Here is a 26,460-nt window from a genome sequence, read left to right as displayed (position 1 = left end):
CATCGTGAATCAAATGGACATCTACAGACCATTCCACTCAAATACCAAAGAATACACATTGGTCTCAGAAGCCCGTGGAACTGTCTCAAAATCGATCACATATTAGGACATAAAGCAAGCCTCAACACAAAAAGGAAAAATTGAAATAACACCATGCATTTGATCGGCCATGGTGGAATAAAAGCTAGCTATCAAAATGAGAGAACTAAATCCCCTGGCAATGGGCAAAGAGACACCTTGGTGGTGGTGTTGCTCTTCTTCAGTCTATCAGTCAGGGGCATGACAGTCCTTTGTTCATCCTAGCTTGATGCCTGACTTGGTGGCCAAAGCTGTTTCATGCCTAGGGCACATAAAATCCTGAAGAAGAAGAAGAAGAAGAAGAAAAAAAAAAAAGAGAGAGAGAGAGAGAGAGAAACTATGGAAAGCACACAAACTCATGGAGTTTGGTAGGATAATTGGGACAAGGAAGAAATCAAGAGGTAAATTTCAAAACTCTTAGAATTGAATGAAATGAAAAGAAAAGAAAACAAATCTGTGGGGCACAATGAAGACAGGTCTAAGAGGGAAGTGTATAGTACTGAGTGCCTGCATTAAAAAATTGAGAGTTCTCAAATTAATAACTTAATGGTGCACTTGAAGGCCTTGAAAAAACAAGAATGAAAAACAGGAAGAATTACACCTTATTTGTAGATGATGTGATTTTATGTATAAAAGACCCTAAAGACTCTATTGGGCAACTTCTACTGTGGACAAACACTCTCATCAAAGGATCAGGATACAAAATTTAAGAGACAAAAATTAGTAGCCTTCCTATATACATATGACAGACTGAAAAAGAAATCAGAAAAACAGTAGCTTTTGCAATAGCCTCAAATACATATATTGGGATAACTCTAACCAAGTGAGTGAGCTTATATAATAAAAACTTTAAGACACTGAAGAAATAGATTGAAGAAAATATCAGATGGAAACATCTCCCATATCTCCCATGCTCGTGAATCAGTAGGATTAATGTTATAAAAATGGCCATCCTACCAAAAGCAACCTACAGATTGAATATTCTAACACAATTCTTCACAGAAATTTTTTTAAAAGCAACCTTCAATGTCATATAAAAAAGAATAGCTAAAAACCAGTCCTGACTAATAATAGATGGCTGGAGGTTATCACCATCCCTGATTTCAATTTGTACTACAGAGCATTAATTTAAAAAAAAAAAAGCATGGTATTAGCATTAAAAAGACACATTTATCAATGGAATCAAATTGAAGAACCATACCTAATTCCATACACCCATGGACACTTGATTTTTTTTTTTTGACAAAGAAGCCAGAAATGCACACTGGAAAAAAAGACAGCATCTTTAACCAATGGTGCTGGTCCTTGTAGAAACTGGATGACAGCATATAGAAAAATGAAATTAGATCCATATCTATCACCCTGCACAAAAACGAATCAAGGTCCTCAACATAAGACCAGATACCCTGAATCTGAGAAAGTGAAGAATGGGCTTGAACTCATTGGCACAGGAAAGGACTTTCTGAACCAGACACTGATAGCACAGATATTATGACCAACAGTTAATAAATGGGACCTCGTGAACCTGCAAAGCTTCTGTATAGCAAAGGACACCATCATCCAGGCAAAGCAGCAGCCTACAAAGTGGGGGGAAATTCTTTACTGCCAGAGGCAATGTCAGAGGAGTGGCAGGTGGCCATTGAGGTTCAGGGTGTCAGCCTACCAGAAGGAAACCCCCTGACGGCAAGGCCCCTTGAGACCACAAACCCTGGAATGTCTTTTGCTTCTACTGTGCCTTTTCAGGCTTGCTGTTGCTATCTCTCTCTGTGTCTCTCTCTGTCTCTGTCTCTGTCTCTCTCTCTGTCTCTGTCTCTCTCTCTCTCTCTCTGATATCTTGGCATGGTTGAATTGGGTGTGGGGGAAATTCTCCACTGTAAGATAATGTGTTTATCTCATGGAAATTTCCCATCCTACTGGGCAGCTTTACCTATGAATCATTATGAAGATGACTTCTTCCCTAAGCTGTACCATCTAATTGATAATAATAATGGTAGCTTATACAGAGCTTTGATGAATAAAAGTATATACAAGGATTGTTTCACAGCTAGGCCTTTTAGTTCTACCTAAAGTGCTGCTTAGATCACAGCTCAGGTCAACGATTAGGAGAACAATTGAATTCTCTGGAAATCAGATTGGCCCTAACTTTCTTCATGCTAATAAGATACAGTCACAAATCTCAGTGTGCATCATTTGGCTGAAACAAGCCTTGTAATAACTTCCGGGTTAGACTGGATGTTTTGACAACCAAGATTAGCCACCATAAGTGGGAACCCTTCCTGTGAGAGTCACTCACATGACGTCTACACTCCCTCTGCTTTGTTCAGTCAGCCACACAGGCAGGATGGAGGGGTCGCAGTTTGGCAGGCTGAAGTCAGGTGCTAAAATCTGAGTGGTGTTTAGCCGTCGCCTAGGAAATTATGGTGGTGACAGAAAGAGAGAGGCATGGCACTCACAGAGGAGTAAGCAAAGGGCGAACGTCTGGAGCCTGAGGCTGGAGCTGGATTCCATGAGGGAAATCAAGGCAGCAGCAGCAGAGCTGGCTGTCCCCATGTGGAACTGGAGCCAGGAGGCAATTGGCACTAAGGCATGATATGCACGAAGCGCTAGGCAAGCTGGAGGCTAGAACTGCAAACTGAACTGTGCCGAGAAGACTTCAGAAGGGTGGTGATGGCAACAGGCTCTGGCTAGCTGGACAGGAGGACAGCCAGGGCAGTGACCCACCCGCCAACCAATCTTCTTCTAGACCTTCCTCGCCCTAATCCATTTCACGCTGGTAGGGACTAGCCTCCCTAAAACACAGACCATTTAACGCCATTGTTTGGATGCTTTCTGTAACAGGTCTCTGTATTGCTCTGTGGGTCAGTGTCATGACCTCAGAACCAAGGTCCTCCAGGACAAAGCCTAAACCTTCTCTTTTGTTTTATCTGGGGGGCAGGGTGTTGTGTCGCAGTACATTACAGGTCCTAAACACCCAGTAAATTCTTCTTGAACTGTATTCAGAGTAAAGAGCTCATGAGTAGAGTTGAGGCCAGGGTCCTGAAAACACAGACCCACTGTAAGAGATGATAGGAAAGCCAGCTGGCGGAACTCCAATGAGAGTGGGAGTAAGTAGACTCTCACCCTCTAGACACACATGAGACCGACTCAAGTCATCTTCTCAGCTCAAGGAATGTGGCGTACAGCTGCCAGTCTTAAAGTTTTTCTACCAAAATGATTGTCCATGCATTTAGAAAAATGTTCCGACCTCAGCATCCCTTCAGAAGGAACGCAGTAAGGAAAGCCTACCTCCATCTGCTCTTTGTCTATAACCTGTTCTACTGTCCCACAAAGCCTGCCATCTAGATGCGACATCAAGAGCTCTGCAGAGCAGTCGGGTAGTTGTTCAGATTCAGGCAAAAGGCTCTGTCTGCTACTGCCTCTTCTAGTGAAGTTGAGACTCCCCACCCAGAGTTTTTTCTAAGATTCCATGCCGCCCTTCTGCCCCATACAGAATGGAGTTACTTGAAGCCCCATCCCCAAGAGACACTCAGGTTCTTATGAGAAGCCTTTGTTCAAAATCTCCTCAGCGTTCAAGGAGATGTGATCCATTGGGGATCAGGTGGGGAGTGTATTGAGAGGCTACCATGTGCTACATCCCCTTAGTTCTGAGGCACTGGGTAGCTGCTAGATCTCTAAGTCACCTTAGTTCCTATCAAGGATAATCTTATAGAATGAATGGTAGTTCACATTGCCTAGCACTTACACCAAGTATCAGTGAGGTCCTGTTTCTCACCCTCCACATCCTCAGATTCCAAGTCCAGAGAGTTAGCCAACTACCGACCAGAAATATTCGGACCCAAATCTCTGTGTGTGCTGAGCACCTGCAGCCCTTTTCTGCTTGCTGGTCTCTGAGCATCAATAATATCTTAGCCTTATTTGCATAGCTTTCTCCAAAGCTAGTAAAGAAGATGGAAGAGTGGGCACTCACTTACCTGTCATCTGGAAGGCCTTCAGAACAGGAGTGTTACAAAATGGAAGTTTCACAGGTAGAATGGATGAGGCATACAGAACAGAGGGGCCCAGAGAAGGAGAATCTAGCTCAGCAATCCACACCTGTAGAGCTGTAGCTACTTTGAAGCCTTGTTACTTATTCTGATAGTGAGAGAGAGAGAGAGAGAGAGAGAGAGAGAGAGAGAGAGAGAGAGAGAGAAGGGAGGAAGGGAGGGAAGGGAAGGAAGGGAAGGAGGGAAGGAAGGAAGGAAGGGAAGGAAAGAAGGAAGGAAGGAAGGAAGGGAAGGAAGGAAGGAAGGAAGGAAGGAAGGAAGGAAGGAAGGAAGGAAGGAAGGAAGGAAGGAAGGAAGGAGAAAAAGAAAAAAATCATTAGCCTAAAAACAGAATGAAACCTCTCATGTCTGGGAGGAGCCCCAGCAGCAACCACAAAACAGAGGCCACTGCAATGCCTGGTACTGTAGGGCCCCTCTGCCCCTCCTCCAGCCCTGCTCTCTCATCCACCTCTTCCTCATACACAGCTGCCGCACCGGACAACCGAAGTTCTAAGTAACTCCTTCCTTGAAGATCAGGCCTTGAAGATCAGGCCTAAACTTGCCTGTCTTTGCAGTGAGAGTAGCTTACCCCTCCAGTGACCCTAAGTGTGTCACAGACAAGCCCTCCCCAGCTTGTGTTCACCCTTCTCTCCGTACAGGTCTAGTTCTTTCAGAGATTGTTCAGTGGTGCCAAAGACCATGCCCTGAGGCTCCGTCCCAGGGTGACTGTTGCGCTTGCTTTGGGCGCTTTTATTACAATCGGCATCCATCACTTCCTGTGTGAGCCACTTCAGTAGGGCTGGGCTACAGCAGTCAGAACCCTGGAATTCGTTCCTTACTGCTCCAGGGGAGGATGTCATCCTTACACCTACCCCACAGCAACAAAGGCAAAGCCACTGAAGCTCTGACCCAACAGCCAGATGTCAGGAGTTGAGTCCCAGCTCCCAAGATTCAAATGAAGCACATTACTCAGCATCTCTAGGTGTCAGGTTTTTCACCTGTAAAATGGGTTGAAATGACTGTTCTATCAGTTGGGCATGCAGATTGTAAGAGTTAGCCCATGCAAAACATTTAATTCCTGGCTTGTGAAGAGTACTTGGTAATGCCAAACATTTTTATTTTGTACTAAACATTATTATATGCTTTGCCTCAAGGCCATATGCATTCTCCAATAGATCATCTCTGGTTTCCAGAATCTGACCTACCTCATGCTTTCATGGGATTTTTTTTTCTGTTATTATTTTTGTCTTTCTTAATTTATAAAACATGAGTAAGTTTTAAATTGTGCAGTAGTATTTATATAAAATATGTTCTCATTCTAGTTGTATAAAGTTAAAAACAGTAAAGTGATACTTGATGTATATAAAAATGTCCTTATTTTGCTCCTGACCTAAGTTACACAAAATGAGAAATAAAATATGAACTCCCCGAACAAGGGGAAACAGGAGGACTAACCACAGTTCCATTGACAACTGCAGGCTGTCATTTCAGCCTGATCATTTCATGAAAAGGCATTAGATGTGGAGTTACGTTCTTTTTCCCTACCCTTATCAGCCCTACATTGACAGAGGATTTCCTTGTCAATCCCGGTCCCAGCTTTGTGACTATAATCATTTCATGGTTTATTTTTTTTAATTTGTATTTCTCCTTTGGCTCCTGAGCCTTCTAAATCCAAATATATTATTTGCCTACTCAGCTTCCCATCTCAAATGCCAAATCTCTTCCCTGATTCTAGTCTATCCTGCTAGGCCAGCATTTTCTCTCTGGATTTACTTTCTTGCTTTATGGATATTCTATTGAACTCCAGCCTGCTCTGCAGCTCCCGGAAGTTGGTTCTGTTACAAGTTTTGATCAAAGAAGCACAGGCTTGCCTAAGGCATCCTTTAATGTACATCAACCATACATTAATAGTGAGTACTCACAAATGTTCTGTTCTTGAGTCTCTATACAGCAGTCAACCAACTATGTGAGACATTTAGCAGTTGGCTGTAAACAAGGCTTTGTTTTAGGTGATTTGGGCCAAACTTGGTTAGTGTAAGTGTCATGGGCATGTCAGATGTTACATAGGTTAGGTACATTTGATGTATTTTTGTATTCAAGACAATTTCAACTTACATGCTTATCAGATGGGTGCCTAGATTTTCATTTCCTCCAGTGCCACCATGTTTTTGCAAGAATATAATAGGAAAATTTGTGAGTATTTGAAAATTTGTTCAATTTTTGCCTTCTAGAAAGTCTAAAACCCTTAATTACAATGACTTTAAAATTCTGCATGAAGCACCAGAGTTGACAAGTTTCTAACATGGCCAATGCTTATCTTCAGCCCACCCAAGAATCTCTATGTATCGTTGCCATATCAAAAAGCTTCAGGCTATTTAGTGACTAGATGTCACTAAAATCTTAAATCTCTAACCAAGCTTGGGGTTACCTTGTTGCATTCTTGTGAGAAACTCATCTCAGTAATTCACCTACGATAGATTAGTTCCTTTACTTCTGAGCTACCACGTAAGTAGTACCTGTAAGTCACCTCGGCTTCCTCCAAGGATAATCTTATAGAATGAATGGTAGTTCACATTGCCTAGCATTTATGCCAAGTTTCAGGGAAGTCCTGTGTCTCACCCTCCACATCCTCACATTCCAAGTCCAGAGATTCAGCCAACCAAAAATATTTAGACAAAAATCTCTGAAGATGTGCAGACCTTTTCTGCTTGTTAGCCCCTAAGTATTGATAATATATTATTCATATTTGAATACCATTTACATTTTATTGGATATTATATGTAATCTATAGATGGTTTAAAGCATATGAGAGGATGTGCACAGGTCTCAAACAGCTACTCTGCCATCTAATACAAAGGACTGCAGCATCTATGGGAGTCCTGGAACCAGCCTCCCACAGATTCTGCCTACCTTATTTAACGGTCACAGACCTACTATGAATGTGGATGTTATTATTTTCCCCACTCCCCTTGGGAGGATCCCAAGATTTGTAGAAGCTGATCAAGATATCATAAAGGTATGTTGGGAAGTGCAACTTAACTGTCACCCAGGCTTTTCTTTTCTTCCTTCCTTTCATTTCTTCTTTCTTGTTTTGGTTTCTTCCTTTTTCAATTTATTTTTATTTATGTGTGTGTCTGTGTTGGGGTGCCTGCATGTGCCAGGAGAGGGCATCAGATCCCCTGGCTAGAGGCAATTGGGAGCTGATGTGCATGAGAGAACTGAACTCAGGGCCTCTGGAAGAGAGCAAGCATTATTCACTGCAGAGCCATCTCCAGAGCACCGAATCCTTTTGAACAACTACATTTCTCAAAATACAAATGATACACTCTAGAGTCATTTTAACAATAAATAGACAAAATAGACAAATTTGCTTATAAAATTCATTTCAGGAAAGCAGAAGTGCTCAAGACCTTTGGTTGCTCTCAGAGTCTGAAGGTTGAAGGTGGTTATGGCGGGGTTGCTCATGAGGAACGTGGAGGGTTTGGGCTCAGCTTTCAATACAAGAATACCAAGTGACTTCCTGGGGCCTGATCTAGTCCAGGGACTTTTTGTGTTTGTTTGGGCAATACAGTCAGATTAGCTGATGGTAGTTAATAATGGGGCAATTCACATTTCTTAAGAATACAGACTTGAGCTTCTCCTGGAGGTGTGAGGGCTATACTCCAACAACATTGGCAGATGCTGAATGGAACCTCTGTCCCGCCTACCATGTTCATTCATTTCCTAAGGCCAGTAATGGGATGTGGGGTGTGCACACCAGACTATTGTAGAGGCAAAGTAGAAGAGTTAGTCAGAGGCAGGAGAAGCAGCGAAAGGGAAGGTGGTTAGTGCATCCTTGATGTCCTCATGTTAGGAGGTCCGCTGTAGCCTCTGCTGAGTTAGGAAACAGGGATTCAGGAGAGGATGACGGACTTGGATTGGACACATTTAGTAAGTTTATAGTTCTATCTGTGTCTGAGTGGTTCCTAAAGAAATGACTCACACACTATTGAGCATAAGTTTCCACATTCAGAGGATGAAGCCGAAACCAAAAATCCAAGGCAGAAGTCACCAATCCACTGAAGCCACAAAACTGGAAGAGTGTGGTGGCCACCCGCAGCACCCTTTCTGTGAGGATCAGGTGGAGAACTACCCATGAGAGACCACAGGCAAGCCATCAGAGAGACGTGGAGTCACTGTGCAAAGGAATCCAATTTCACACAGGAAAGGTTAATTAAGCCAGTCTCCAAAAAAGCAAATATCATGTTTTTCTCTCATATGTAATTCCTTGATTTTTACATAGATACATGCAATCATGCCTATCTATATGGTTTGAAAACAGAAGCTGAACTTCTCTGGAGTGGGCATGCCCAACCTTTAGACATTGTACAAAGATGTGGCCAACTACAAAGTTCATGCTTAAGAACAGCACACTCAGGTTCCAGTCATAACCATCCTGAGCCCTATATGGCCCATAGGCCACAGGTTAGATCATCTGATAGAACAGTGGTTCTCAACCTGTGGGTTGTGACCCCTTTGGGGGTCAAATGAACCTTTCACAGGGATTATCTTAGACCATGAAAACCACAGATATTTACATTATGATTCATAACAGTAGCAAAATTACAGTTCTTCAGTAGCAATGAAAATAATTTTATGGTTGGGGGTCACCACAACATGAGGAACCATAGTAAAGGGTCACAAGTGTTTGGAAGGATGAGAACCACTGCTCTAGAGGAACAAAGAGGACTAACGGGAATGGGGCAAGGGATGAAAGGGGAGGATGGGGCTTGGAAAAGTATATGCACAATGCGCAACATATATTTGAATTACAATGTCCTCGTGCTAAATAAATAAATAAGATCTGCTTTTGGAGTACCCTGTAATTTAAAAGAAAGAAAGGGAAAAAAGGCACAGGAAAATAAAGACCAAAAGGTGTCTGTTTTAGTGATTAGGTAGTCCCTGGTGACTTAGACACGAACAATTTCAGAATGTGTAGGGAAAGCCACAATTTGGCAGAGTGAAGAGTGGATACAACCATCGCATTGTGAAATTCACTTCAGTCTTGCACAAGACAATAGCCATTATCCACACCCATACGCACAGCGAGGCGTGCTGAGTTAGACAGTGCATGCACAAGGAACGTCAAAGCAGGCTCTCATACCCAGACCCTCAAGGCATCCAGCCCACCTTCCTGTCTCTTCTATGTCTCTTAGATGAGCACCACTGTTGAGAATGCGGTGTGTTCTCCAGACACCCCTAGACCCTGCACAGCCATGGCTTTCCACTCTCACTAGGCTTCCTTTATTTTCAGACCGGTAACTGGAAGAACGGAATGGGAGCTCCCGAGACACCAGGATTCTCAGCTCCGTAGTCATCCCTTGTGCTCTGGGAAGGGCTTCAGGATGGTGAGAACACAGTGTTGAGAGTGAAGCAGTAGGAGCAGAACAGATCCCTGACAGACAGACAGACAGACAGATAGGGAATGGGACCACAAAAAACCTTCTTCTCCACCCTCCTGACCTGAGATAAAGGTCTGGCAGACATTTTCTCCTGCTGGTAGGGCGCCCCGCCCCCTTCCTGGCTGACTAGTCCAGACTGGTCAGTGGTGTTCAAGGCTGGCCTTGAACACGTTTACCTAAAGCTGTGGGCCTATCAGCTCCCCTTTCTCTGTTTAAGCAAATAAAGTCAAAATTGGGGGGAGGAGACCCATCTCAGGGTACCCATAACACTTAAAACCCCCAACTTTTGGGAGGTACAGGGGGTGGATTCCTATTTCTGAATCCCTGCCCTGTGGAGAATCTATGTGTCTTGCTATGTGTGAATGCTTCTCCATCTTTAATAATGTCTGTCCCTGCTGCTGTTTATGCGTCTGACACTGTATTTCCTGCCTTTTAATTCTTTAGTTGGCCGATAATACAAACCCAGTCAAGACCATGAGATGGCAAGAGGTGGGTAAAAGGCCCTGGATCCTGAGCTACTGTCCAGAGAACCAGCTGACCTACGGTAGAGTGTGACAGAAACCAGACTCGGGACTTTATCATGCCACTGGGATGTCAATGATTTTTGTTACTGCTACAGCGCTTGTCCTAGACAGCCAGATAAGACTGGAAAGGACACTGGGCTCAGGAACGGGGCAGTATGCAGAGCTCTGAGCCCACAGACAGGAAATGGCAGCAAAGGAGAGGGTGATAGTTCTCTAGGAACTTCTAAAACATCCTATACAATCTGAATGCACCTCTAAAAACATCCTATACAATCGGAATGCACCTCTAAAAACATCCTATACAATCTGAATGCACCTGCTCTTACCTTGAAATAGCTTGTAGTAGGGGATCTCTAGGCTGACTATGAGTACTATGCTACCTAACTCCTATGTCTTAGATACTAGGAATCATGTGTGTGTGTGTGTGTGTGTGTGTGTGTGTGTGTGTGTGTGTGTCTTGCGCGTGCATGCGCACAAACGAAGATTGGCTGATGCACATGTTTGCACGTGTATGTACAGAACTCAGAAGACGGCCCCTGGAGTAACCCCTTCTCTAGTGATAGCCACCTTAGTTTTGGTTTTTGAGACAAGTCTCTTACCAGGACTTGGGGTTCAAGGATAAGACTAGCCTGCCTCACCGCTGAGCCTCAGAGGTTTCTGCATCCCTAGCATTCCAGTTAGAAGCATACATCACACCCAACTATTCAGAGGAGTGCCAAAGATTGAACCTGGGTCTCCGTGAGTATGCGGCAAACACTCTGACTGAGCTATCGCCCCAGCCTAAGTAGACATTTCAATATTCTCTCCCCCAAGTGAATCCCCTTGGCCATCTCTAAGTATCTGTTGCCACACTGAAGAGCCCTGGCAGAGACAGACAGTGGACCTGCTGTAGGAGGCAGCATCCTGACAGTGCTTACCCTCTGGGGCCTTTCTCTGAGCTTTGCAAAGGGACATGGTTGGAAATTACAGTCAAAGGCTAACTTTGCTCCATCTATAGTGTCTAGCCCAAATTGGCAATGTGAACAATATGATAACCTTAGCCTATATCCCCACACTTGGAATGTAAGAATTTCTAAACCAAGTGGCATCGGGTGGAGCTCAGGCCACTGATTCAGCCATTACCATATCTGGAGCCAGTGACTCGGGTGCTCCATGGCTGGACACAGTGGCCCCCCTGAGAGCAATGGGCAACTCTCACTCTGCATATTCCTCCCCAGATCTTTCCCTGTAACTAATGCTTCAGTTCCTTGGGAAATGGTTTCATACTCTTGAGTTTACCTCAGTGCAGCTGATATGAACTTTATGGTCACCATGAAGGAAGATTCTTAAACCTTGTTTGTCTAGAAAAATAAATATAGTTCATGCCAGAATCTGGGTGCTTGTCTCCTCCAAAGCTCATGTTGAAACTTAACCTCTCAAATCATATGTTTCTGGTGTGAAGGGGTTTCTGTGGGAGGTAATCAGGATCAGATGAGGTGACAAGGATAGCACCCGTGGTGACATCAGTGGCTTTGTTAGAAGAGGAAGAGGTCTCAGCCGGTACGCTAACTCTGTCTCACCATGTGATGGCCACATTAGAAAGACACTTTATCAATGCTGACCAGATGCCAAAGCTATATATTCCAGTTTTCAGAATTGGACCGTGCATGTCAGCCAGGCTCCTGTTAACAGAGACTGGAGGACAGTGGCTGAAGTACAGGAGGGAGTCTTTGCTGCTTTCCATGAACACTCCTGCTGGGGCTTGTAGGGAAGTCCTGCTGGAGGGGACAGAGCCCCATCCACTCCCTCAACATTGAACCAGTGTCAAGAGTGAATGGGAAGGACAGCACAGCCTCCTCATCCCAGATGACTCATGTTGTACAAATCCTAAATGGTCTTACAATAAAAACCTGGAGTCAGATACCTGGGTAAATGCTGAAAGATCAGAGGAAACAAGCCACAGCCACTTCTTACATCGCCACCTCCTCAGCAAAAAAAGAGAAGATCCTGTCTCCACGAGTCCTCAGACAGCATGCTTCTGAGTCCTCAGCCAAAAGGGCTCTCATCTAGCTCCTGTCTCCTCTATGCCACCACTGCCTGATCTCTATGTTTAATCTAGTGGCTGGCTCTTTGGTCCTCAGGCAAATTTTATTAAAGCTACAACAAATTATCACCACAGAGTCATCCCATGAAGTAGTCTTTTTGGAAGCTCTATGCACTTCTGCCATGGTTCATCAACCAGTTTGGAAGGAGGTGCCTATCTATATGTAGCTGCAAGGGAAGCAGAGAAATGTAGGTACACCATTCCACCTTAGGCTAGGAAACTCTACTAAATATAGTAGAAGGTGCTGTGATAGACAACTTGAATTCCCAGTAACTCCTTGTTGCCTGGACCTAATGTCTGACAAGAAGCAACTTCAGGGAAGAAATATTTATTTTATCCCACATTTTCATTGGAGATTCACAACAACTGGAACTCCATCTGTGGTGGAAGACCTGTTATATCTCAGCAGATCAGGACAGAAAGCTCAGGCTAGAAACAAGCTGGCCTACAACCATCTAGCCCCACATAAATGGCTCTAGCTAGGCCCATGTGTCCAGAAGATTCTACAACCTTCCAAAACAGTACCACCAGGTGGGAACCATGTATTTAAACACAAAAATTTCATATTCAGGTTGTAACACTGAGTTTCTTGTGTTGACCACAACTTTTGGGGGCCTTTGGATAATGACCTCATATCTATGGTAGATGAAGAATGAGGGATAATTACTGCCCCCCAAGAATACAGTAGCCTTTGTAAATAGGTTAATTCTTCTACCTTACATGTAAATAACTTGCAAAAATATAAGTGTGATTTTTTTAATCCATTAACTAATTAATTTTATCATATACAACCCAACAGCAGGTATTTTTACCTCTTTCTACTATGGACCATCTTCTGTTTCAGGTCCCATCAGTAATAGTACACTAATTCCCTCAGCCTTCAATCCATTGCCTCAAAACCATCATTTATGGTAGAAATATGGCTTTGTCTATTATAGAGATGAATGCATTTGCTTTTTACTGAATACATCAATGTTATATATTTTAATCCACTTCTTAATTCTTCTGGTACAATACAAATAGATCTTTTAATTTTTTTTGATTTATTCACTTAATTTTTATGCATATTAGCATTTTACCTGCATGTTATTACATGTGTGTCTGGAGCTCACAGAGGTAGTCCACAAACAGATTTTATTACACACATGTGTGTGGTTTTCTTTATTAGAAAAACAGTGATTTTTCTCTGTTGAGCAAAGTGACAATATTATGTCATAAAAAAAGATTTAATATCTGAACTTTTGCACGATCCAGGCTCCTGGTGTCACTTTCAGTGAAAATCAATTTAATTTATACTTTGACTATGCACACAGTGGAGGTGAGCCTATCATAGACTCAGGGCTGGCAGTAGAGAGGGTCAAAAGCACTGGAGGAACTCACTGTGGTCCTTCCCACAGTCCCTGGCCTGGAGGCTTTTCAATCCCCAAAGGAGAGTTAATGATGGTTTACTCTTCCATTCCATTCTTTTCCCCCCATTTCTCACTCTCTGCTTCCCTTCCCTCCCTTCTTTCATGGGGTCTTGTTATATCCAATTTTGTCTCAAGCAGTCATCCTGCCTCAGCCTCCTACAGGTACAAAACCCCAGTGCCTCACGGGTACTTTACTTAGCAGTCATTGTGGATACACTGTGGATATAGAGTCATCTGGAACATGGCTTCCAGATCCAAAGGATGTAAAGTGTATATGGTCGGAATCCTACACAAGTGAAGGACTGTGGCCTGCCCATTCGTGTGCACACTCACTGCATGTGTTGAAATGACAATATCCTCGGTGTGTGTTAGGAGGTTAGGCCTTTGGGGAGAGATTTGACAATGAGGACAGAGCCCCAGAGGGATAAGACTGTAAAGAAGGATTCCCAATCCACTGCCTTGCCCTTCTGTCCCATAAAGCTACAGTGAAAAAGTGACCATCTATGGACCAGAAAGTGGGTCTGTAGCAGACACCAGATCTGCTGGACACCTAGACTTCAGCTTCCCCCAGCCCCATAAATGTGATGAGCAAGCTCTTGCTGTTTAAACCACACAGGCTATCACATTTTTGTTACAGCAGCCTAAGCTAAAGTAGGCTGTTATGAAAACGCCAAACCTACTTCCTTAGCAAGAGGCTGTTGGCATGGCAGAGCTTAAACAACTGAGTACAGAATCTCATTCCTCAGTGGGATGAAGACATCAGATGGAGACCAACTGTTTCCCGCCTGGCGTGGTCCCTTGGATTTCGTGCTGAGTGTGTCCACAGTACACTCGGCCTTTCAGCTCCCTGGGTTCAACCTGGTATAGCCTAAAGGCCCAAGTTGCAAACACATCTCAAACATAGTCTCTCCCTGTTCTTTCTTTGCCAGGGATAGAAACCTGTCTCATTTCCAGAAGCTTCCACCATTGTCAAACTATCCTATACTCTGCATAAAGTCCAAGTCCCTTGCCTAGTGCCCAGGGGTACATGGGTTCCATCCCTCTTCCCAAGCAGGCTAAGCTCACCTTCAACCCAGTTCCCTGTCTTGTGACCCCACAGGTTCTCTCAGCTCCTCCAGTTCACCTGGCCCCTTTCACACAGGGCCTCTGTACAAGCTTTGGTCACCCTGGAACAACCCTCTCTCCACACACGAACATACGACCTGCCAGATCCTTCTGTCTCCTCCTCAGAATAGGCTACCCCTGGTCTGTAATAGTGGCATAGCCCCTGCCATGCCCTCAGCCTCCACCGCTCCTGCTTGCTGCTCAAGCTTGTTCCTGCTTGGCACCTACCCAATTCTGGCATTCTAGGTGTCTGCTTGGAAATGAAGATCCTTAACCATGTGGTTCCTAAGATGACCTGTCCCCTCTTCCACCTGCAGAGCTGTCCTAAAGGTGGAGGCAGGTCTGAGGCACCAGTTTAAGATTAGCTAATCCTTTCTCTGAGAGGGCTGAGCCTGTGTATAAACCAGGAACAGAGCTGAAGACAAATATGTCTTCTTAGGACAGCAGAGGAACAGGGCCGTGTCCCGAAGACTTTGCTTTCTTCACTCCCTGCCCCCAGGACAGAGACACGTTCCAGTTCTGGGGTAGATTGGAAGCTGGTGTGTGCTATGCCACAGACTGGGCTGTAATTGTTTGCTTCTGAACAACTTTGAACAACTTCCTAACTCTTTCCAAGCACCAACCCTGGGGGGAAAAAGCAGTCTATCCAACCCTCATATGACACTGCATGGTTTGAACATCCAGCACTTTTGAAAGAATACTGTTGAAATGATCCCTGTTTGTAGGTAACAAGAAGTTGGCTTTGTCAAGGTATGTTAATAAAGGCAGGTGAGCAAGGGGTGGGGGAAGCATATGTGTTTTACTGTATGTAATTGATGCTTCTTTTCAGACAGTAATTAAAGAGTAAGAAACTGTTGTCAGTGGGCTAAGCGTGTGCGCATGCACATACACACTCACTCATAACCAGGCATCCTCTACCTGCACCTGCCACCAACAGGAAGTGCACTTCCTATTCATTTGATAACTAGATTACTCACTACCTCCTCAACCAAGACAAGCTCCTTGAGGTCTGACCCATCCTGGCTGTCTTTCTTGTCGTGATACATTGAGCCCCTGGTAAAGTGTGGGGCAGGTAGATGTACTTGGTATGCACTGGCTAAGTGACTCCAGCAATGGGCACATTGTACAGAAGGCTGTCTGTGGAATTTGTGAGGGGCAGAGTTTTCTTTCCTGCTTGCTCAACATGAGATTAGAAATTAAGACACACAATATACATACATAGACTATGTCTCAGTGCTAAGTGTGTGTGTGTGTGTGTGTGTGTGTGTGTGTGTGTGTGTGTGTGTGTTGTGTGAGAGAGAGAGACAGAGAGACAGAGAGACAGAGAGACAGAGACAGAGAGGGGGTGTATGTATGTGTGTGCACATGTGCATCCTGGCCAGAGGTGAATGCTGAACATCTTCCTCAGTTGTCTCCAGCTTATTTTTTTAAGCAGGGTCTCATACTGAACCCAGATTTCACTGATTTGGCTAGTCTGCCTGGCCAGTGAGCTCCAGAGATCCACCTGCCTGTTTCTGTGTCCCCAGTGCTAGGATCACAGAGACACATCACAGTGCCTAGCTTTTTACATGACAGTTGGGATCTGAACTCAGGTCCTCATGTTTGCAAGGCCAGAACTTTACCAGCTGATCCATCTTCTCAGCCCTTGAATATGGCTCAGTTTTGCTTCCCAGAAGTGGTCAATTCTGATAAATCATCATTCTTCTAGCTGATGTGTGTTTTCTACCAGCATGTCCCCTGCATCTCCAAAGCCACTAGCAAAGTGATGATACAAGGGAGCTGACCACTGGGATCTCTCCAACACTGTGCTCCTCAGCCAATCATGCATCTGCACCCATGTGATGAAAAAGATGGGCCATCTTAGGCTAAGTTATGTATATCAAGCATACATTCTAAATTATGCCACATTCCCCACAGCACCAAGAGACTCCATTTGACCAACCATGGTCTGCAACCTTGACTTGTGTCCTTATTTAAAAAAAAAAAAAATACTATGATAATCTATTGCTTTTTCTATGTCAGTCTTCCAGGCAATATTCAAAACAGAAAGTGATGAATTTTCAAAGTTTCTAAATGATTGAGATAAGCAATAACTTCTTTTGCTTCATTCATTACTTAATATATTGAATCAATTTGCACATACATTCTGATTTGGATAAAAGGACCATGGGAACATCACACTGATCCATCCATAGCCTGACAAAGCATTTCTTTGCTTTCTGTTACACATCACTTCATGTAGACTCCTACCTCCCTCCCTTCCTCCCATCTGGCAGCATCTATTTCACTTCAGTAGATTTCAAGGCGTCACTTGATGTCCAATAGAGAATAAGAGTGACAACTAAAATTAAATCTCTGTCTTCAAAAGTATGCCAAAAACTGAATAGACATGCCACAGGGAAGACCAGATCAGGACTTCTCTTTGGGTTTCCCAATTCCTACTTGAATTCAGGGGTTTTCACTTATCACAAACTCACCATCGGTTCAGTCTGGGAAATGTAGATTGCTAAACCTTAACACTCAGGGGCATCTGCCATGTCTAGATGAGCTGTCCACACTGGTCAGCAAGCTAAGCAAAAGTGTTTTGCTTTCCCTCAGAACCAGTCATTAAGTTCAGGATCCTTGTCCCAGACCTGCACACTGTTGTCTGTTTCTCCACTGGCCTCCTTACTCCCCTCCCCCGCACCCCCCCACCCTCCCCCCACGCGCCCCACTTTGCATTATCTAAGGCCGAGGGCACAAGAAGAAAGCAGAGTGCATAGAAGTCCCCACTCCTGGTCAGACTTGGTAATGCACACCTTTGATCCCAGCACTCAGGAGGCAGAGGTAGACAGATCTGTGTGAGTTCAAGGCTAGCCTGGTCTACAGAGCAAGTTCCAGGACAGCCAGGGCTACACAGAGAGACCCTGTCTCAAAAAACTGAAGGAGAAAAAGAAATCTCTGTTCCTTTACTCACAAGGATCATGGCATTGAGGGAGAAAGAGACAGAGACTGTTGCCTTTTAAGGCTAGGCATTTTTCTGAATAATTAATTTTTAAAAGAATTGATCAATACTGAAAGGTATGCAGTTCACATGTCTTCTGGTTATCTAATCACACGGAGTATATAAGGTTATCGGAGCATATATACTTATCTGGAAGTGTGGGGGATACCTATGGCTACCAGGAGTTCTGTGAGACAGATATACTTCCCTGGAGTGGCAGAGTATGTATTTATATGAGGCATGTACTCTCATCTATAGTTACAGAAAGTTCATATGTTATGTTATTGGAACCTATATGGTTACCTGGAATGACATGGAGCATATGGGGGTAGAGAAGGGGTTGAGGAGAAGATGATGACTCAAACCTGGGGTGGGTGGGAGAAGGTAGTGGGGGAGGGGTTGAAACATACACGAATGTATTCTAGGCCGCATGAAAGAAGAGTGAATGAATACAACAGGATCCATACCCGTAACCATCTTGGGGAGAGGGGGTGGTGTGAATGGGCTGTGCTCCAGTTCTGATTCATGATAACTTAATGCAAATTTCACCTTTCGGCACTCTTGTGCCCAAAGGCCCAAGTTGTTTTGATAAGCGCAAGACCCCCACACATGCACCCAAAAAAAAAAAAAAATCAATCCTTTTTACACATCCCAGCTTGTCCCTGAAGGGGCAGGAAGTCCTGTGGAACCAGGTGCTATTGGTTCCAGCCCTGCCGTTGCCCGACGCGGCCTCTAGGTGGCGCGGGTGGGTTGGCAGCGAGGGGACGCCTCTCGGGCCGGAGGACTGTTCGTAAACTCGCAGACAGGACTGGGGGCAGTCCAGAGGAAAAGTTCCCGGGGAGCGCTTCAAAACAGAAAGTTAGTGGAGCTGGCGGCAGAGGTGAGCCTGGTCGCTCTCACCCGGCTGGCCCCAGGATTGTGGAGCACCTGCTTCGGAGAGGACGCTGCTGCCGGCCACCTGTGAAACCGGCCCCGCATCCCTTACCTGCTCGTCTTCCTCGTAGACCCATCCATCCTCTGCCGCGAGGAGAAACTGACTTCACTGGGGCACCAGGTAAGCCTTGGTCTTTCACTTTTGCTTTTCCGTATCCTTCAACTGCGGATGAAACCGAGGTGTCCTTGGCTAGGAAGGATCCCGAGTACATTTTTGAAATGCATGTCATTTTTGGGTTGCGTTTGGACAAGCGTTACTGATTACTGTGTGTGTGTGTGTGTGTGTCTGTGCTACCAGTTAGCAGACCGGAGGTTGTTCCTTTGTTTTGAAGAAAACATCAGAAACCCCATTCTGCTGTTGAGTGCTCTTTGGTTAGCGTGCGGAACGGTGTGTTGCAGACTGGAGTATTTGTGCTACTAAAACAACACGTGCTGCCGTCCGTGGGGGTGTGGGGGGGAAAACGTGCTTCTCCAGCTTGCTCCCGAGACTGGCTCACTGAAGAAGACAAGAAGAACCTGAGACTTTGGCTAGGTTCTTCACCTGCCTCCACCCAGCGTAGTTTCCATGTCCTGAGAGACTATTCAGTCTGGGCTTCCAATCAAGTCTGAGGCCCAATGTCATTGTCCTATGCTGTCGGAGGCGAGGGAGGGGTATGGTGGCTAGGTCTTTGCCACATTTGAGGTTTTCGTTTCCAGCCAAAGTGTTCCGGGGTTTCTGGGGTGGATGGGCCTCATGCACAGGGTAGGGTTTGATTTTCCAGCCCTGCAGGGTGAGATGTGTGCTCTCGGGGCAGAGGGGACAGCAGGTGAGGTCCCTGCTTGTGTCTCCCTGCTCTGTTGCCCTGGATCCACATTGCCAGGGGGCAGCTAAGGCAGGAGCAGAAGTCCTGGTCAGTCAGGGTGCTGGACACAGGCGGTAGGGCACACACCCCCTGAAGGACTGAAATTACAGTGGAGAGAGAAGCGGAGCCGTGACAGGATCGACTTCTTCCCCATTTCCTTAGCGGGCCACTACCCTGCTGTTTTAAAGTGGCATTGGGGGACATTTTCAAACCCAGAGTGAAACTGAGGTTTGTTCAAAGTATCAAAGACGCAAAGGATAGGAAAGGACCAGGACATTCAGATGTATGACAGACACTCTAGGTCACAGTCACTTAAAACCTAAGTCACTATGAAGAGAGTGATTCGGAAGGACTTAACATTAGGAAACATCCTAACGACTGACCGAAAGAGCCCTCCCTGGAGTTGACAGCAGGGTGTGTGTCATGCCTCTTACCATGTGTTCCTCTCTGTCAATTTGTGATGGCACTGTTGAAGGGTCGTCCTGGAAGGTCGCATTTTTGGAAGGAAAAACTACATAGAATTTTGCTGAAATAATATGCCTACTCTCTGGCCGTTATCTTTGGCTGGTTTTTGTTGTTATCTATTTTATTTTGTACTGAGGAGGTGACAGAGGATCCCACGCAGACTCTTTATGACGGTATAGAAATGACTGGCATTCGGTAGAAATTATACTTCACGTTTTGAATTTGTATCCTTTCCCTGGCTGGTGATACACCCTTGTCTCTGGATGCTGGCCAGCAGCAGGGGGGCCAGCTGCAGCTCTCCAGAGTAAAAAAGGGGAACGCGTGACAGTCTGCAGTGTGCCATGCCGCCCAGCCATGAAACTCTCCTGTGTGCATTGGAGAGTGGGGAGGCTAATGGCATTTGCTGTTTTCTGAGTCTTCTGGGAGCATCTGACAGACAGTGCCTATCTTTACACCGGCTCAGTGCTGCCACTGTGAGGCCACCCCACATTTGCTCAGAGAGTGAAGACAGACCTGGCCCTCCCCACCCCCACCCCCACCCATAGGGTGCAAGCCCAGGTTGAGTCTTTTCACTGTGGAGGGTTTTCTAATGAAAAGGTCCCTTAGGTCCCAAGGGGCCCCCATACAGAAGCCAGGTCAGCTCACATTCCTTTCTGGGACTATGGGAGTGTGTTTTGTGGTTTCTAAAGAATGGAATTTATTCTCAAGGAAAGGCCCAGGAACCCAGCTTCAAAGACTCAAGCAAATCTAAAATTCAAACACAGGAGCTGTAAACAGGATGGCATCTTGGCAGCCAGCCTCCCTGCTTAAATGGCTCAGCCCGTAGGCTGACTTGGTTTTCCCTTAAGGCCCCTGGCCTGCCCAGCAGCTTGGTGCACAACCCTTAGCTACTCTACTCTGGCCTCTGTTCCTTCAATTATCCTAGATGGCACCTGCCTGTGTGTGCCTTTGATGCTGTTTTAGGTTTTACATTAGCTAATTCCATTCACCAATAGCATCATTAATTAACCCACATTAAACTCACTTAGCAATTAGGAAACAAAAGCTCCAACCATCACCTCCATCATTCCCCTACCAGGCAGTCCTTGAATTTGAACATTTTAGGCAGGGCTTTTATTTGATCTACAGGGTCATTATTATTATGATGATTATTTAATGAAGCAAAGAGTTCTGGGGTGATGGCTGAGTAGATAACTCACTTGCTACATGAGCTCGAAGACCAGAATTCAGATCTCCAGGGCCCAGATAAAAGTCTGGTGAAGGAGTTGAGGATTTCGCTCAGTGGTAGAGTTCTTGCCTAGCAAGCACAAGGCCCTGGGTTCTATCCTCAGCTCTGGGGGAAAAAAAGTCTAGTGAAGTAGAGGCAGGGGAACTCTCTGGGTCAATAGCTAGGCTAGTCAAATGCTAAACTCTGAATTCAGTGACGAGATGGGGTTTTAGTGAATGGAGAGCCATGGAGGAAGACACCCAGACATCAGCCTCTGGCCTTCACACATATGCATACATGTGAGCTATCATACATTAGTAGCATTTTTATGCATGTAGTCCCTGTTTTCTACAGAACTGAGGCTCAGAGGAGTCCTCTGACTTGCCTAAAGCCACATAGCTAATAATGACCAAGAGAACACTCATCATTGCATTGGATGGAGCATGCAGCATGCATAGGCATCATGTTGAACATGTGACTTGTAACTGGGATTTGGGCTGGGACTAGAACTTTTGTCCTCTGCATGTGAGGAGACCCGTAATGTCAACCACCAGTACTGGAGTGGGCAACTCGCAACTTCCTCCATTTTCAGTCGCCATGGTTGTGACAACCCCAGTCACACACTTCCTCACTTCCTCTCCTGATCACATGGGGGCCCAAGAAACAGCTGAAGTTCTGGTGTTGGCAAACCATTGTGACAAAGGCTTGGTCACTGCAGAGAGATTAGAGAATTTGGAGCTTTTAAGAGTTTTAAGAAAAAAACTGTCAGAAATTGGCAAATGCAGGTTGTTCTGTCTAATATGATCTAAGAGAAATTTTCAAAATGGATTGAGGTTCTGGCATCCCAATCCTTTGGCTTCTGTCAACGCAATTGAATGAGACTTCACTGTGTTCCACTTGCAAGCCTTGTTCTAGGGCAGTGGTTCTCAACCTGTGGGTCAAAAGACCCTTTCACAGGGATCGCCTAAGACCACCTGAAAACACAAATATTTATATTATGATTCATAACAGTTGCAAAATTATAGCTCTGAAGTAGCAACGAAAATAATTTTATGGTTGGGGTCACCACAGCATGAGGAACTGCATTAAAGGGTCTCAGCATTAGGAAGGTTGAGAACCACTGCCCTAGGGTGTCACAAGGTCTTTCTCTGAGTGGTTAGCTCTGTACAATCAAAGCAAGGAGGCAGCTTTGTCCTGGCGAGCCATTCATTAGGTGTCTGTTTAGAGGTCCTGTAGTTTGTGGTGAGTGAGGTCTGGTATCTCCCTTTCACTGCTGTACATGGGCATTCCATGAGGATATACCCATTAATTAACTGAGCCATTTATATCAAAGTTTTCCTAGTCACACACTAGGGGACAAGGCACTGCTCACATATCAACATGACCTAAGTTACTTGAGCAAACCAGCCCCAGCTGGCAAAGGTCTCCCTCCTACGGACAGAGTACCTGTTCATTATGGAGAGCTGGGTCCTCATAGTGTGAGGCACACTGGCTCTCCAGGTAGAACACAGACTCACTGAAGAGCCTTCCTCCTTGATGGCTCTGAAAACGCCTGGAGTTTTGTGTGTGTGACTAGTCAAGAAGCCGTTCTTTTCCGTGCCTAACAAATGACAAGCTTGGTGCAGGATGATGCACTTGTGTTGATATCCCCAGCCTCAGCACCAGCAAGCTCTGTCCCCAGCCAGTAAGCTCTGCTCACAGGAGGGACCTTGACTAGCAAGTCATAGCAATCGCCTCAGCATTACCTGTAGCAGTGAAGCACCGGGAGATGAAAGCCAAGCTGCACTGGATGGTTCTAGATCCTTTAAGACCCACATTGATGGCTGAGGAGATGGTTTAGTTGGTAGCATGCTTTCTTAGCATGCTTAAAACCTGAGGCTCAGTTCTCAGCACCACACAAAACTGGACTTGGTGATATATGCCTGTAACGAAGCACTTGGGAGGTAGAGGAAGGAGGGTCAGGAGTTCAAAGTCATCTTTGCTTACATAGTGAGTTCAAGGTCAGCCCTCACTACTTGAGTCACAGTCTCCAAATAAAGGTACTGTTCCAGGCAGGAAATATAGGCAGGATAAACAGACAAGGAGAATTCTGGGAAGAGGAAGGCTGGATCATGAGATGCCAATCTGCCATCCAGGGAGCAGCATGTAATGGCACACAGGTAAAGCCACAGAACATGTGGTGACATATAGATTGACAGAAACGGGCTGAGTTTAAATGTAAGAGCTAGTCAGTGATAGACCTAAGCTAGTGGCCAAGCAGTTTTAATTAATATAAAAAAAAAGTACTGTTAACTGATACTATTTGATATCTAGATACAAGCCACAAGACGAGACAAATTCTGAAATAAAACTCCTGAAAATAACAGAGAGAAGTTTGCCAAATAGTTTTAATTCTGGTATAAAGCACTTTGTTAAAAGACACACAAAGGGCTGGATAAATGGCTCAGAGGTTAAGAGCACTGACTACTCTTCCAGAGGTCCTGAGTTCAATTCCCAGCAACCACAGGGTGGCTCACAACCATCTGTAATGAGATCTGGTTCCCTCTTCTGACCTACAGTCTTACATACTGTATACATAACAAATAAATAAATCTTAAAAACAAAAAAAAGACACACAAAACTGGATAATGAATGGAAAATGAGATGTCCCCATTTTGGTGACAAGCAGATTACCAAAGCTATTCTCCTTAAAGCTCCACGTGAGCTGGGCTATTTGGCAATTTCATTTCTAGTTTTGTGCAAAGCTACCAGACTGACTATGGCAGCTGTATTATTAGTTCAGACATAAACTAATTAGTTCAGAAGGGGGCACTATTTGGAGAAAGGACAGGAACAGACAGATGGAGAATGACATGTAACATGTGAAAATGACATCCATGACTTTGTAGGCTAATTTAAAAATAACTTTAAAGAAAATCCTGCACATCTCTGCCATGTCAGAAAGACCGGCTCTTACTTCTCAAGCTCTCCAGTCTCAGGTGTTCAGACAGTAAAAAGTTAAAGGCATTTGAGGTAGCAGCCAGCGTAATGGAGGTCGAGTTCACTGATGCTGTTTCAAGACGAAATGAAGACACAAGGGTGATCTGTAGAGCTGACCACTTTCTAAGTGAGAATTCCAAAGACTTTAAACCATTTTTTAATGGAAGTGATGGCCAGAAAAGGAGTCAAAATTAAGAAATATCAGGTAAAACATGGATTTGAAGAAATGAAAGTAGACTCTTTTGGGCGGGTGTGCTGTTACACGCCCTTAATCCCAACACTCGGGAGGCTGAGGCAGGCTGATCTCTGTGAGTTCGAGGCCAGCATAGTGGGTTCCAGGCCAGCCAAGGTGACATAGTGGACCCTGTGGAAACAACAGCAGCAACAACAGAAAGTGGAGTCCATGGGGCAATCATGGTTGACTTGGGAGAGAACAGGAACAGGAGCCATGGGGACCATAGCAGCAGGCTCTGCAGAGGACTGGGAAAGAGGAGCCATCTAGTTCCCTCCATTCAGACGCTGCACCTAGAACCTTCCATGGTTCAGCATGTGATGTACACCTGACATTCTCAGAGAGCATGCTCTTCTGTGGATTGCACTCAAAGGAGGCATCAAAAATAAAATGCTCTGGGTTGGGGATTTAGCTCAGTGGTAGAGCGCTTGCCTAGCAAGTGCAAGGCCCTGGGTTCAATCCTCAGCTCAAAAAAATAAAAAATAAAATAAAATGTTCCTCTATACTTCGAAATAAAAGATATTTTGTACAGATTCTTTTTAAAGATGTTGTCCTTTCCAAGAGCCACAGTATCACGTCTAAAGCCACCTGCCCATTGTGGAGGGAAATAGGACACTAGGCTTGTGCCACCCTCCTCAGCAGATAGCCTCTCTCCAGGAGCTTGGTGAGGGACACAACATCCACAGCTGGCCTTTGGCTTCACTGTGGCCCCCGTGTTTCCAGCTGTTGGCCAGTTTCTGCCGAGGAAATACAATGTCCAATAAGTATGGATTTCCAACTCAGTAAAAATCCTTTTGAGTCCTAGCTCATTCCTACAGAACTTTGGAGAGAGACCCATCCAGAAAGGCGAATGCACACAAAGCACATGCCTGTTGAACCTCTGTGGCCCCCAAATTATCCTGGTCACCTTCTGGAGTCACTCCCCACTTTATAGGCGGAAAGCCAGACAAGGAAACTTTACTCCATTGAGGCTTTCGGTTCGAATCAGCTCTGAGAACCTCACTTTCAGGTCACCTCACTTTCTGCAGAATGCCCGCCAGTTGGTTTCCAATTTGAGGTTTCCACATGAAAACCATTATCCAAACAGACCACCCACAGCATGCTGCCTTAACTTCTGCGCTTGGCATGTGAGGAAACGGTGCTTTAGAATATTACCCTGATGCTATCACAGTTGTTGCTTTTGAAGGCAAATATTTAATTTGTGAAGATTGCAAAACCAGGAACAGCCCAGTGTCAGGCTCCTCGTGTTTACAGAATAAGCAGCATCCAGCCATTGACAAAGGTGCTGTTCTATGAGGACCAGCTCTCACATTCTTCATCAACTAGTAGTAACCAAAGCAGGGGAGACACAGGCTCAGGTCCCGAATGTTCTTGTAGTCAGCAAGGACCTTAGGGTCTCACAGCCTTCCTAGGTTCTCATCAGAATGGTCTCAGGCTGTGGCTCTAAAGTTGTGGGCTTCACAGTGAGTTCTGGTGGCCATCTTTCCTGTTCACCCTGGTGGGCCAGAGGAAAACAGAGCCCCAGGCTTTCCTGGGGGACTGAGGGTACTACATCCCCTGAAGAATGGTGAGCTCCAATCTTGCTTAAAATTTGCTGAAGACTGAATGGAAGTGATAGGATTCACGGACTAACAAAAATGCAAGCTCATAGGAGGAACCATGAGCAGCGCTGACTGTGCTGCCCCAGGTGTGACTAGTGTGTGAAAACCCATCTGCAGACCTCTGTTGCCTAGGTCTCAGGAAAAGGAACTCCTGGCAGTGAGGCAACACGCCCAGATCTCTTTCCCGGTAAGGGGCGAGATCTGAGTGCAGGGACACAGACTTCAGCTGGATGATGGTTCCACTGAAGGCCAGTGCTGGGAGGTGAGATGCTACAGGTTGGACTGAAATCGAGTTTTGTGCTGTAACTACTTGGCTGTGGGGGAAATTTGTCCTTATACAAACGTCTACAGTCCTGGGTACTGCTGAGCTCCCAGGATGCATCAGCAGGTAGTGCAGGCTCCCCACGCCTGCACACGTGTTGTGCAGAGCTGGGCAATGCAGGTCATACAAGCAGAAAGTGGAAACCTTTGTTTCAGGCTCTGCTCTCCCCAAGAGTAGACTCGGGTGGACATGTTCTCAAACACCGGTGTCGGAAGCACACCAGATTATGATGATC

At 45.2% G+C, this 26,460-nt stretch overlaps 1 protein-coding gene and 1 non-coding gene across 2 annotated transcripts in view; both read left to right on the top strand.

Annotated features, from left to right (window-relative positions):
* The first annotated feature begins 209 nt into the window (after positions 1–209).
* LOC118570162 lies at positions 210–353 on the top strand. Its single transcript, XR_004943155.1, has one exon. It is a non-coding gene; the product is annotated as a small nucleolar RNA SNORA48 (small nucleolar RNA).
* An 18,165-nt stretch (positions 354–18,518) lies between these two features.
* The window catches only part of Edar (ectodysplasin A receptor), an 81,108-nt gene continuing 73,166 nt past the window's right edge, over positions 18,519–26,460 (top strand). The window contains exon 1 of the mRNA XM_036168138.1: positions 18,519–18,698. The gene's annotated coding sequence lies outside the window, so the exon portion shown is untranslated. The remainder of the gene's footprint in view (positions 18,699–26,460) is intronic.

This window comes from Onychomys torridus, chromosome 18, assembly GCF_903995425.1.
Source record: "Onychomys torridus chromosome 18, mOncTor1.1, whole genome shotgun sequence".
Taxonomy (NCBI): Eukaryota; Metazoa; Chordata; class Mammalia; order Rodentia; family Cricetidae; genus Onychomys; species Onychomys torridus.
This window is presented reverse-complemented; position numbering and strand designations above follow the sequence as displayed.